This window comes from Oncorhynchus keta, chromosome 12 (genome assembly GCF_023373465.1).
Source record: "Oncorhynchus keta strain PuntledgeMale-10-30-2019 chromosome 12, Oket_V2, whole genome shotgun sequence".
NCBI lineage: Eukaryota > Metazoa > Chordata > Actinopteri > Salmoniformes > Salmonidae > Oncorhynchus > Oncorhynchus keta.
Window position 1 is genome coordinate 18,829,107 of NC_068432.1, and position 11,903 is coordinate 18,841,009.

An 11,903-nucleotide genomic window follows, 5' to 3' on the forward strand; every position below is an offset into this window, starting at 1 on the left:
GAGTACTGAGAAAGCACTAGACGCATCATTTATCCTACAAGACGAGAGGTCATTAAATTAACATGTATAATGAGCAGTTTCAATAGATGATCCTCAGCTGTAATTGAATACTGTACAATAGGCACCTAGTGGTCCCCCATGATTAGTTAGAGAATCACTGTTTAGTTAGATAAGCTCTGTGTAATCTCTCCACATTCTCATTGGTTGCAGAATCATACCCAGTCCAAGCCTACGCTCCAGTTTCCTCCAACCTACAGGCTACCGAGACCACACCAAAGACATTTGAAGGCTGGGCCCACTCCTACTATACACAGGGAGCCCTGTTGAGTTCTTAGGTTATTATGTTCACAACCATGGATATGCCCTCAAGCATAGCCTTGGGTAACGTCACGAACATGAACACAGCTGCAGCCACAGTCACGGACACAGTCATTGGCAGACATCTGCCTCTCAAACCAGCAGTCACTGGGCTCCAGTGGCTCAACATCTACATTCTCAACATTCTCTCCAGTCGGTCAGTCAGTGCCCCCCCAGAGTTTCACAGCAAACATGCCGTTGTCTTCATTGACAGGCACCGTTGTCTTCATTGACAAATTGATAACATAGAAAACTCATTGAATGACAGAGACCTCTCATTTGTTATACGTTGAAATGTAATATACTTGGACATGGGGTTTGAGGTAGTACTTAAAAGGTACACGGTTTCTTCAATGATGCTTTTGGTTTGAAGAGTCAATCAAACTGAAAGTTCAGGGTCAAATCACTGCAAGAAGGTTTAGATTGTCAGTTGAATGTAAGACCACTCCTTTTGGATTGTACTTTGTGTTGTTCTACACATACGGTAGACAAATCTCTTGATCTATACAACCTTTATAAATCAGGCAATTTATTTATATTGTATTTTTCTTTCCTTAACTACTTACAGCAATGAAATTAAATAGCATCCACTCACCAGTAAATTAGATCCATTACATGCAGTTTGTTGGGCAATGCATCATTCAACATTATTGGAAATTCTGGAGCAGGGAGCAGTGGTTGAGGTTATGAAGAGTGTGGGCTACAAGGGCAGATTATGATGTCATCTATAGAAACTACATGCATACCATTTCAGTCCTGGCCAACCAAGCTGTTGAGGTAGTCTTTATAAGCTGTTGAGGTAGTCTTTATGACGTACATAACGCTGAAAGGAGGAAAAGAGAGGAGAGGTCATCGTTATAGAAAAGACTCTAACCTGCCTGAAAGACTATAATAATATTTCATCAGTGTACTGTATGTACATGCATAAGGACAAATCTGACATTAGGCCACTTTGGGTTACAAAAACATCTTCCAAGTTTTGAGTTTGCATGAACTATAATACAAGTATTGTTACAGTGCACCAACAGTGAATAACACTACACACTCAGTCACTCACGCCCATCTGCGGCCCGCTAACCGTTAGCTGTCTTATCGGCTGCTATCTGAATAGACAATCGGACAATTTATTTTTTTATTATTATTATTATTTTTCTTCTTCTTCTTCTTGGGCCTCTATAACTATATCTATTGTTTGTTTTTTTGTGTGTGATTTGGATTAATCCCTCTACCACACGGAACCCCACTAATCTACTGACGGAACGCGGAAGAGGTGGCTAATAACAGACCTCCATCCTTCGCTAGCTTGCTACCGATGGCCTGGCTAGCTGTCTAAATCGCCGTGACCCCCCAACCAACCTCTCTACTCACACGACTAAGCATGCCTCTCCTTAATGTCAATATGCCTTGTCCATTGCTGTTCTGGTTAGTGTTTATTGGCTTATTTCGCTGTAGATCCTCTAGTCCTGCTCACTATACCTTATCCAACCTATTAGTTCCACCACCCACACATGCAATGACATCTCCTGGTTTCAATGATGTTTCTATAGACAATATCTCTCTCTTCATCACTCAATACCTAGGTTTACCTCCACTGTATTCACATCCTACCATACCTTTGTCTGTACATTATCCCTTGATGCTATTTTATCGCCCCCAGAAACCTCCTTTTACTCTCTGTTCCAGACGTTCTAGACGACCAATTCTTATTGCTTTTAGCCGCACCCTTATTCTACTCCTCCTCTGTTCCTCTGGCGATGTAGAGGTGAATCCAGGCCCTGCAGTGCCTAGCTCCACTCCTATTCCCCAGGCGCTCTCTTTTGATGACTTCTGGGGCGGCAGCGTAGCCTAGTGGTTAGAGCGTTGGACTAGTAACCGGAAGGTTGCGAGTTCAAACCCCCGAGCTGTCGTTCTGCCCCTGAACAGGCAGTTAACCCAGGCCGTCATTGAAAATAAGAATATGTTCTTAACTGACTTGCCTGGTTAAATCAAGGTAAAATTTAAAAAAATAATAATTCTGTAACCGTAATAGCCTTGGTTTCATGCATGTTAACATTAGAAGCCTCCTCCCTAAGTTTGTTCTATTCACTGCTTTAGCACACTCTGCCAACCCGGATGTTCTAGCTGTGTCTGAATCCTGGCTTAGGAAGACCACCAAAAATTCTGAAATTTTAATTCCAAACTACAAAATTTTCAGACAAGATAGAACTGCCAAAGGGGGCAGTGTTGCAATCTACTGCAAAGATAGCCTGCAGAGTTCTGTCCTACTATCCAGGTCTGTACCCAAACAATTTGAACTTCTACTTTTAAAAATCCACCTCTCTAAAAACAAGTCTCTCACCGTTGCCGCCTGCTGTGCTCTGGACACCATATGTGAACTGATTTCCCCCCATCTATCTTCAGAGCTAGTGCTGCTAGGCGACCTAAACTGGAACATGCTTAACACCCCAGCCATCCTACAATCTAAACTTGATGCCCTCAATCTCACACAAATTATCAATGAACCTACCAGGTACCTCCCCAAAGCCTTAAACACGGGCACCCTCATAGATATCATCCTAACCAACTTGCCCTCTAAATACACCTCTGCTGTCTTCAACCAAGATCTCAGCGATCACTGCCTCATTGCCTGCATCCGTAATGGGTCAGCGGTCAAACGACCTCCACTGATCACTGTCAAACGCTCCCTGAAACACTTCAGCGAGAAGGCCTTTCTAATCGACCTGGCCGGGGTATCCTGGAAGGATATTGATCTCATCCCGTCAGTAGCATACTCCTGGGCTACAATTACCCGGGCCCACGACCGGTCTGTCGATGTCACCGCAAGAAGAGGAATAAACAGACTCACCCCATCGCGACGTCCCCCAAAGGTTAGCTCTCTAGCCCTCGCTATCTCCCTGCTTGCTAATTCGGCCTGCTAACGGCTAGCTTGTCTAGCCCGGGCCTACGAACTGTTAGCTTGTTAGCACAGGCCTGCTAACCATCTGGCTCACTGCATTCCAAACACTCTGAACCCATTTACTTTCTATCTCTCTTTGATTTTTATTTTGTTTATACCTTCCGGAAACCTGCCTCACCCACTGTGATACGGAATCGCTATCACCTTTCATTTTTATTTTATTTTTATGACACACTCAAGAACCTCCAGACGCTAACCAGCTAACCAGCTACAAGCTATTTAGTCATTGTTAGTTTTTTTTTTTTTTTTTTTTTTTTTTAAACCTGGATAACACTCGCCAGCCCAGCTTCCCTGCCCATCCACCGCTGCCCCCTGGACACTGATCTCTTGGCTACATAGCTGACACACGCTGGACTGTCCATTAATCACGGTACTCCATTCTGCTTGTTTGTTTTATCTGTCGGCCCAGTTGCCTAGTCAACGCCATTTTACCTGCTGTTTGTTGTGCTAGCTGATTAGCCTCGCCTACTGTTTTTAGCTAGCTTTCCCAATTCAACACCTGTGATTACTGTATGCCTCGCTGTATGTCTCTCCCAAATGTCAATATGCCTTGTATACTGTTGTTCAGGTTAGTTATCATTGTTTTAGTTCACAATGGAGCCCCTAGATCCACTCTGCATACCCCTGTTACCTCCTTTGTCCCACCCCCACACATGCGGTGACCTCACCCATTACAACCAGCATGTCCAGAGATACAACCTCTCTCATCATCACCCAGTGCCTGGGCTTACCTCCGCTGTACCCGCACCCCACCATACCCCTGTCTGCGCATTATGCCCTGAATATATTCTACCATGCCCAGAAACCTGCTCCTCTTATCCTCTGCCCCCAACGCTCTAGGCGACCAGTTTCGATAGCCTTTAGCCGCACCCTCATACTACTCCTTCTCTGTTCCGCGGGTGATGTGGAGGTAAACCCAGGCCCTGCATGTCCCCAGGTACCCTCATTTGTTGACTTCTGTGATCGAAAAGTCTTGGTTTTATGCATGTCAACATCAGAAGCCTCCTCCCTAAGTTTGTTTTACTCACTGCTTTAGCACACTCTGCTAACCCTGATGTCCTTGCCGTGTCTGAATCCTGGCTCAGGAAGGCCACCAAAAATTCAGAGATTTCCATACCCAACTATAACATCTTCCGTCAAGATAGAACTGCCAAAGGGGGCGGAGTCGCAGTCTACTGCAGAGATAGCCTGCAAAGTAATGTCATACTTTCCCGGTCCATACCCAAACAGTTTGAACTACTAATTTTGAAAATTACTCTCTCCAGAAACAAGTCTCTCACTGTTGCCGCCTGCTACCGACCCCCGTCAGCTCCCAGCTGTGCCCTGGACACCATTTGTGAATTGATCGCCCCCCATCTAGCTTCAGAGTTTGTTCTGTTAGGTGACCTAAACTGGGATATGCTTAACACCCCGGCAGTCCTACAATCTAAGCTAGATGCCCTCAATCTCACGCAAATCATCAAGGAACCCACCAGGTACAACCCTAACTCTGTAAACAAGGGCACCCTCATAGACGTCATCCTGACCAACTGGCCCTCCAAATATACCTCCGCTGTCTTCAACCAGGATCTCAGCGATCACTGCCTCATCGCCTGTATCCGCCACGGAGCCGCAGTCAAACGACCACCCCTCATCACTGTCAAACGCTCCCTAAAACACTTCTGTGAGCAGGCCTTTCTAATCGACCTGGCCCGTGTATCCTGGAAGGACATTGACCTCATCCCGTCAGTTGAGGATGCCTGGTCATTCTTTAAAAGTAACTTCCTCACCATTTTGGATAAGCATGCTCCGTTCAAAAATGCAGAACCAAGAACAGATACAGCCCTTGGTTCACTCCAGACCTGACTGCCCTCGACCAGCACAAAAACATCCTGTGGCGGACTGCAATAGCATCGAATAGCCCCGTGATATGCAACTGTTCAAGGAAGTCAGGAACCAATACACGCAGTCAGTCAGGAAAGCTAAGGCCAGCTTCTTCAGGCAAAAGTTTGCATCCTGTAGCTCCAACTCCAAAAAGTTCTGGGACACTGTGAAGTCCATGGAGAACAAGAGCACCTCCTCCCAGCTGCCCACTGCACTGAGGCTAGGAAACACGGTCTCCACCGATAAATCCATGATTATCGAAAACTTCAATAAGCACTTCTCAACGGCTGGCCATGCCTTCCGCCTGGCTACTCCAACCTCGGCCAACAGCTCCGCCCCCCCGTAGTTCCTCACCCAAGCCTCTCCAGGTTCTCCTTTACCCAAATCCAGATAGCAGATGTTCTGAAAGAGCTGCAAAACCTGGACCCGTACAAATCAGCTGGGCTTGACAATCTGGACCCGCTATTTCTGAAACTATCTGCCGCCATTGTCGCAACCCCTATTACCAGCCTGTTCAACCTCTCTTTCATATCGTCTGAGATCCCCAAGGATTGAAAGCTGCCGCAGTCATCCCCTCTTCAAAGGAGGAGACACCCTGGACCCAAACTGCTATAGACCTATATCCATCCTGCCCTGCCTATCTAAGGTCTTCGAAAGCCAAGTCAACAAACAGGTCACTGACCATCTCGAATCCCACCGTACCTTCTCCGCTGTGCAATCTGGTTTCCGAGCCGGTCACGGGTGCACCTCAGCCACACTCAAGGTACTAAATGATATCATAACCGCCATCGATAAAAGACAGTACTGTGCAGCCGTCTTCATCGACCTCGCCAAGGCTTTCGACTCTGTCAATCACCAAATTCTTATCGGCAGACTCAACAGCCTCGGTTTTTCGGATGACTGCCTTGCCTGGTTCACCAATTACTTTGCAGACAGAGTTCAGTGTGTCAAATCAGAGGGCATGCTGTCCGGTCCTCTGGCAGTCTCTATGGGGGTGCCACAGGGTTCAATTCTCGGGCCGACTCTTTTCTCTGTATATATCAATGATGTTGCTCTTGCTGCGGGCGATTCCCTGATCCACCTCTACGCAGACGACACCATTCTATATACTTTCGGCCCGTCACTGGACACTGTGCTATCAAACCTCCAAACGAGCTTCAATGCCATACAGCACTCCTTCCGTGGCCTCCAACTGCTCTTAAACGCGAGTAAAACCAAATGCATGCTTTTCAACCGATCGCTGCCTGCACCCGCATGCCCGACTAGCATCACCACCCTGGATGGTTCCAACCTTGAATATGTGGACATCTATAAGTACCTAGGTGTCTGGCTAGACTGCAAACTCTCCTTCCAGACTCACATCAAACATCTCCAATCAAAAATCAAATCCAGAGTCGGCTTTCTATTCCGCAACAAAGCCTCCTTCACTCACGCTGCCAAGCTTACCCTAGTAAAACTGACTATCCTACCGATCCTCGACTTCGGCGATGTCATCTACAAAATGGCTTCCAACACTCTACTCAGCAAACTGGATGCAGTCTATCACAGTGCCATCCGTTTTGTCACTAAAGCACCTTATACCACCCACCACTGCGACTTGTATGCTCTAGTCGGCTGGCCCTCACTACATATTCGTCGCCAGACCCACTGGCTCCAGGTCATTTACAAGTCCATGCTAGGTAAAGCTCCGCCTTATCTCAGTGCACTGGTCACGATGGCAACACCCATCCGTAGCACGCGCTCCAGCAGGTGTATCTCACTGATCATCCCTAAAGCCAACACCTCATTTGGCCGCCTTTCGTTCCAGTACTCTGCTGCCTGTGACTGGAACGAATTGCAAAAATCGCTGAAGTTGGAGACTTTTATCTCCCTCACCAACTTCAAACATCAGCTATCCGAGCAGCTAACCGATCGCTGCAGCTGTACATAGTCTATAGGTAAATAGCTCACCCTTTTTCACCTACCTCATTCCCATACTGTTTTTATACTGTTTTTATTTATTTACTTTTCTGCTCTTTTGCACACCAATATCTCTACCTGTACATGCCCATCTGATCATTTATCACTCCAGTGTTAATCTGCAAAATTGTATTATTCGCCTACCTCCTCATGCCTTTTGCACACATTGTATATAGACTGCCCATTTTTTTCTACTGTGTTATTGACTTGCTAATTGTTTACTCCATGTGTAACTCTGTGTTGTCTGTTCACACTGCTATGCTTTATCTTGGCCAGGTCGCAGTTGCAAATGAGAACTTGTTCTCAACTAGCCTACCTGGTTAAATAAAGGTGAAATAAAAAAATAAAAAAAATAAAAGTAGAGGATGCCTGGATATTTTTTTTTAAATGCCTTCCTAACCATCTTAAATAAACATGCCCCATTCAAGAAATTTAGAACCAGGAACAGATATAGCCCTTGGTTCTCCCCAGACCTGACTGCCCTTAACCAACACAAAAACATCCTATGGCGTTCTGCATTAGCATCGAACAGCCCCCGTGATATGCAGCTGTTCAGGGAAGCTAGAAACCATTATACACAGGCAGTTAGAAAAGCCACGGCTAGCTTTTTCAAGCAGAAATTTGCTTCCTGCAACACTAACTCAAAAAAGTTCTGGGACACTGTAAAGTCCATGGAGAATAAGAACACCTCCTCCCAGCTGCCCACTGCACTGAAGATAGGAAACACTGTCACCACTGATAAATCCACCATAATTGAGAATTTCATTAAGCATTTTTCTACGGCTGGCCATGCTTTCCACCTGGCTACTCCTACCCCGGTCAACTGCACTGCACCCCCACAGCAACTCGCCCAAGCCTTCCCCATTTCTCCTTCTCCCAAATCCGTTCAGCGGATGTTCTGAAAGAGCTGCAAAATCTGGACCCCTACAAATCAGCCGGGCTGACAATCTGGACCCTTTCTTTCTAAAATTATCTGCCGAAATTGTTGCCACCCATATTACTAGCCTGTTCAACCTCTCTTTCGTGTCGTCTGAGATTCCCAAAGTTTGGAAAGCAGCTGCGGTCATCCCCTCTTCAAAGGGGGGACACTCTTGACCCAAACTGCTACAGACCTATATCTATCCTACCATGCCTTTCTAAGGTCTTCGAAAGCCAAGTCAACAAACAGATTACCGACCATTTCGAATCTCACCATACCTTCTCTGCTATGCAATCTGGTTTCAGAGCTGGTCATGGGTGCACCTCAGCCACGCTCAAGGTCCTAAACGATATCTTAACTGCCATCGATAAGAAACATTACTGTGCAGCCGTATTCATTGATCTGGCCAAGGCTTTTGACTCTGTCAATCACCACATCCTCATCGGCAGACTCGACAGCCTTGGTTTCTCAAATGATTGCCTCGCCTGGTTCACCAACTACTTCTCTGATAGAGTTCAGTGTGTCAAATCGGAGGGCCTGCTGTCCGGACCTCTGGCAGTCTCTATGGGGGTGCCACAGGGTTCAATTATTGGACCGACTCTCTTCTCTGTATACATCAATGAGGTCGCTCTTGCTGCTGGTGAGTCTCTGATCCACCTCTACGCAGACGACACCATTCTGTATACTTCTGGCCCTTCTTTGGACACTGTGTTAACAACCCTCCAGGCAAGCTTCAATACCATACAACTCTCCTTCCGTGGCCTCCAATTGCTCTTAAATACAAGTAAAACTAAATGCATGCTCTTCAACCGAGCGCTACCTGCACCTGCCCGCCTGTCCAACATCACTACTCTGGACGGCTCTGACTTAGAATACGTGGACAACTACAAATACTTAGGTGTCTGGTTAGACTGTAAACTCTCCTTCCAGACCCATATCAAACATCTCCAATCCAAAGTTAAATCTAGAATTGGCTTCCTATTTCGCAACAAAGCATCCTTCACTCATGCTGCCAAACATACCCTTGTAAAACTGACCATCCTACCAATCCTCAACTTTGGCGATGTCATTTACAAAATAGCCTCCAATACCCTACTCAACAAATTGGATGCAGTCTATCACAGTGCAATCCGTTTTGTCACCAAAGCCCCATATACTAACCACCATTGCGACCTGTACGCTCTCGTTGGCTGGCCCTCGCTTCATCGCTAAACCCACTGGCTCCATGTCATCTACAAGACCCTGCTAGGTAAAGTCCCCCTTATCTCAGCTCGCTGGTCACCATAGCATCTCCCACCTGTAGCACACGCTCCAGCAGGTATATCTCTCCAGTCACCCCCAAAACCAATTCTTTCTTTGGCCGCCTCTCCTTCCAGTTCTCTGCTGCCAATGACTGGAACGAACTACAACAATCTCTGAAACTGTAAACACTTATCTCCCTCACTAGCTTTAAGCACCAACTGTCAGAGCAGCTCACAGATTACTGCACCTGTACATAGCCCACCTATAATTTAGCCCAAACAACTACCTCTTTCCCTACTGTATTTAATGAATTTATTTATTTTGCTCCTTTGCACCCCATTATTTTTATTTCTACTTTCTTCCATTGAAAATCTACCATTCCAGTGTTTTACTTGCTATATCGTATTTACTTTGCCACCACTGCCTTTTTTTGTCTTTACCTCCCTTATCTCACCTCATTTGCTCACATCGTATATAGACTTGTTTATACTGTATTATTGACTGTATGTTTGTTTTACTCCATGTGTAACTCTGTGTCGTTGTATGTGTCAAACTGTTTTGCTTTATCTTGGCCAGGTCGCAATTGTAAATGAGAACTTGTTCTCTTACTTGCCTACCTGGTTAAATAAAGGTGAAAAAATATATGCACTGTTGCTGTTCTGTCTCCTCTGGTCTGACGCCACACCTCCCTCTTCTCCCCCTCCGTCTCAACCTTGGGTGCAAACACACAGCATCATAACACAGTAAATGGCTGGGAATGTATGAATTCTGCTACCAAGTAAGTGACCCTTACTTGAGCTTGGGGTAAAACATTTTGACTTCAGCAGGTGCGGGTCACTGGCCTGTAGGGCTCCTTGCCTTTGTTGAAGTCTGGTTTGATGGTAACCACTCCATTTCCATCTGCTCTTATCGTGCAGACAAGCATTCCTTCTCCTTTTGGCCAAGTCTGAGAAATACAATAATAAAATGCCACTTTTCAATGCCTGAATTGGAATCTACTTAAAAGTTATTACATACAAAGCAGTGTAATAAGTGTATAGGCTACATAGTGGTTTTTCCCCTTGTGCTACTCACTTGCCTGCTGGTCCCAGGTCCCCCATGATGTGCATGGTCTGTAGAGGTGTGTTGACCATGTGGCTGGTCTTCACAAAGTCCTCCAAGGGCTCCCAGGTAATCAGCCTGGACTTGGGGATGGTGCTGTCACTGCAGACCAACAGAATACCATAAACACATTTTGCATAGAAGGGTATGGTGTAATGTGAACATACCGGTACACTGTCTTCAAAGCAGCACGACGCATCAATGCTGCTTCAATTATATTCACTTTAATAATAATTCACTTTGGTGAGTAACAGGGACCTACACTGGGCGTCTGTCCTGTCGTCTGTGTCTGACATTGGCCATTCTATGTGCCAGTAAGGTAGGATTGGACTTGACCTGCGTCACCATACTCTGGGAATGCTGTAGTGAGTACATCAAAAACAGCCTTAAAACACTAACGTTTCTTTTGGACAGAAAATAGGTAAAAGCTTTGTTTTGAATAATGAAATTGTCACGTCTGCTCCAGCTCCCCCTTTAAAATCCTCCCCCTATACTTGCTTCCCGTCTCCCAGAGTCTTTGGTTACAGAACCGTTACAGAAATCGAGATTCTGTTGAAAACCACCCCTTCCCAATTGGTGTAGCAGTCAGAATCGGTGTAGGTGAAAATCCTGCAGTTCCGTCTGCCCCTGGTCCGCTCCTGAGCCATGATCTCTGTGTGGTATTGTCTCTCCAGCGGAGTCTGGCATACTGACTCACTCTGGAACAAACCCACTTCATATTGTGCACACACACACACACACACACACCTTACTATGCAACATCAAACTATCCTAAACAGTAAATTCTTATTTGTTATAAGGACACTGACTGAACAGCTTCTCCTGCCAGCCTACCACTAACTACTCATCATTTCTGGCTGAAACAAAACCAAGATGTTGTGGTCCATATCTAGTCACCACGAAAATGACATCTACTCAACAAAGAAGCATCTGACATCTTTCTGTTTCAAAACACCTAACATCATCTTCCTGTTTCAAAACAGTGTTAACACCTGATTGAGCCTGTGAGTTGAGGGTGTCCAGCTCAATGCCTCCCCTCTCCTGTTGAGTCAAAACCTCCTGCTGAAGGTGTTGGGAGAGGGCTGCTGTGGAGGTGACTCTCTGAATACGGATCCTGTAAACACCATTGTAAATATAAACAAAGTAAACGGGATTCTAGCTAGCTAAATGCCATTTTTCATGGCAAACTCAGGGATCAGGTCAAGCAATATACTGGGTGTTTATCATCATCTGCTTTGAGAGCTAACGTTAGCTAACGACAGTGTCTTGCTTGTATGGCAATGCAAGGACTAAAAGCCACACAACGGCCAACTGCAACTTACTTAATTCTAAGGTTTTTGACAGCATCCCGGGAACGATAGGCAGCCTCTCCGGTGTCGGTGCTCCAGCCGTCTGCCATGTTGTAACATTGGGAACTTTATTGATGGCTAGCTAACTAGCTAGGTTAGCAACATACACTCACACGCGAGCTATGTATACAGCAGCAGGCAATTTTGCCAATTTTGT

At 45.8% G+C, this 11,903-nt stretch overlaps 2 protein-coding genes across 7 annotated transcripts in view; both read right to left on the bottom strand.

The window, feature by feature from the left end:
* Window positions 1-11,903, bottom strand: part of LOC127906104 (uncharacterized) — a 45,218-nt gene that overhangs the window by 6,048 nt on the left and 27,267 nt on the right. For 2 of the 5 annotated variants that reach the window (XM_052457789.1, XM_052457788.1), the window contains exons 1-5: window positions 10,660-11,382; window positions 10,371-10,499; window positions 10,090-10,242; window positions 9,914-10,008; window positions 1,104-1,180 (exon numbers count right to left, since the gene is read on the bottom strand). The exons of 1 other annotated variant lie outside the window; for it this stretch is intronic. The gene's annotated coding sequence lies outside the window, so the exon portion shown is untranslated. 2 more of the 5 variants (XM_052457790.1, XM_052457787.1) reach the window with 2 other exon arrangements.
* LOC118391065 (uncharacterized) overlaps window positions 1-11,903 on the bottom strand; it is an 81,998-nt gene that overhangs the window by 5,750 nt on the left and 64,345 nt on the right. The gene's annotated exons all lie outside the window — the stretch shown is intronic.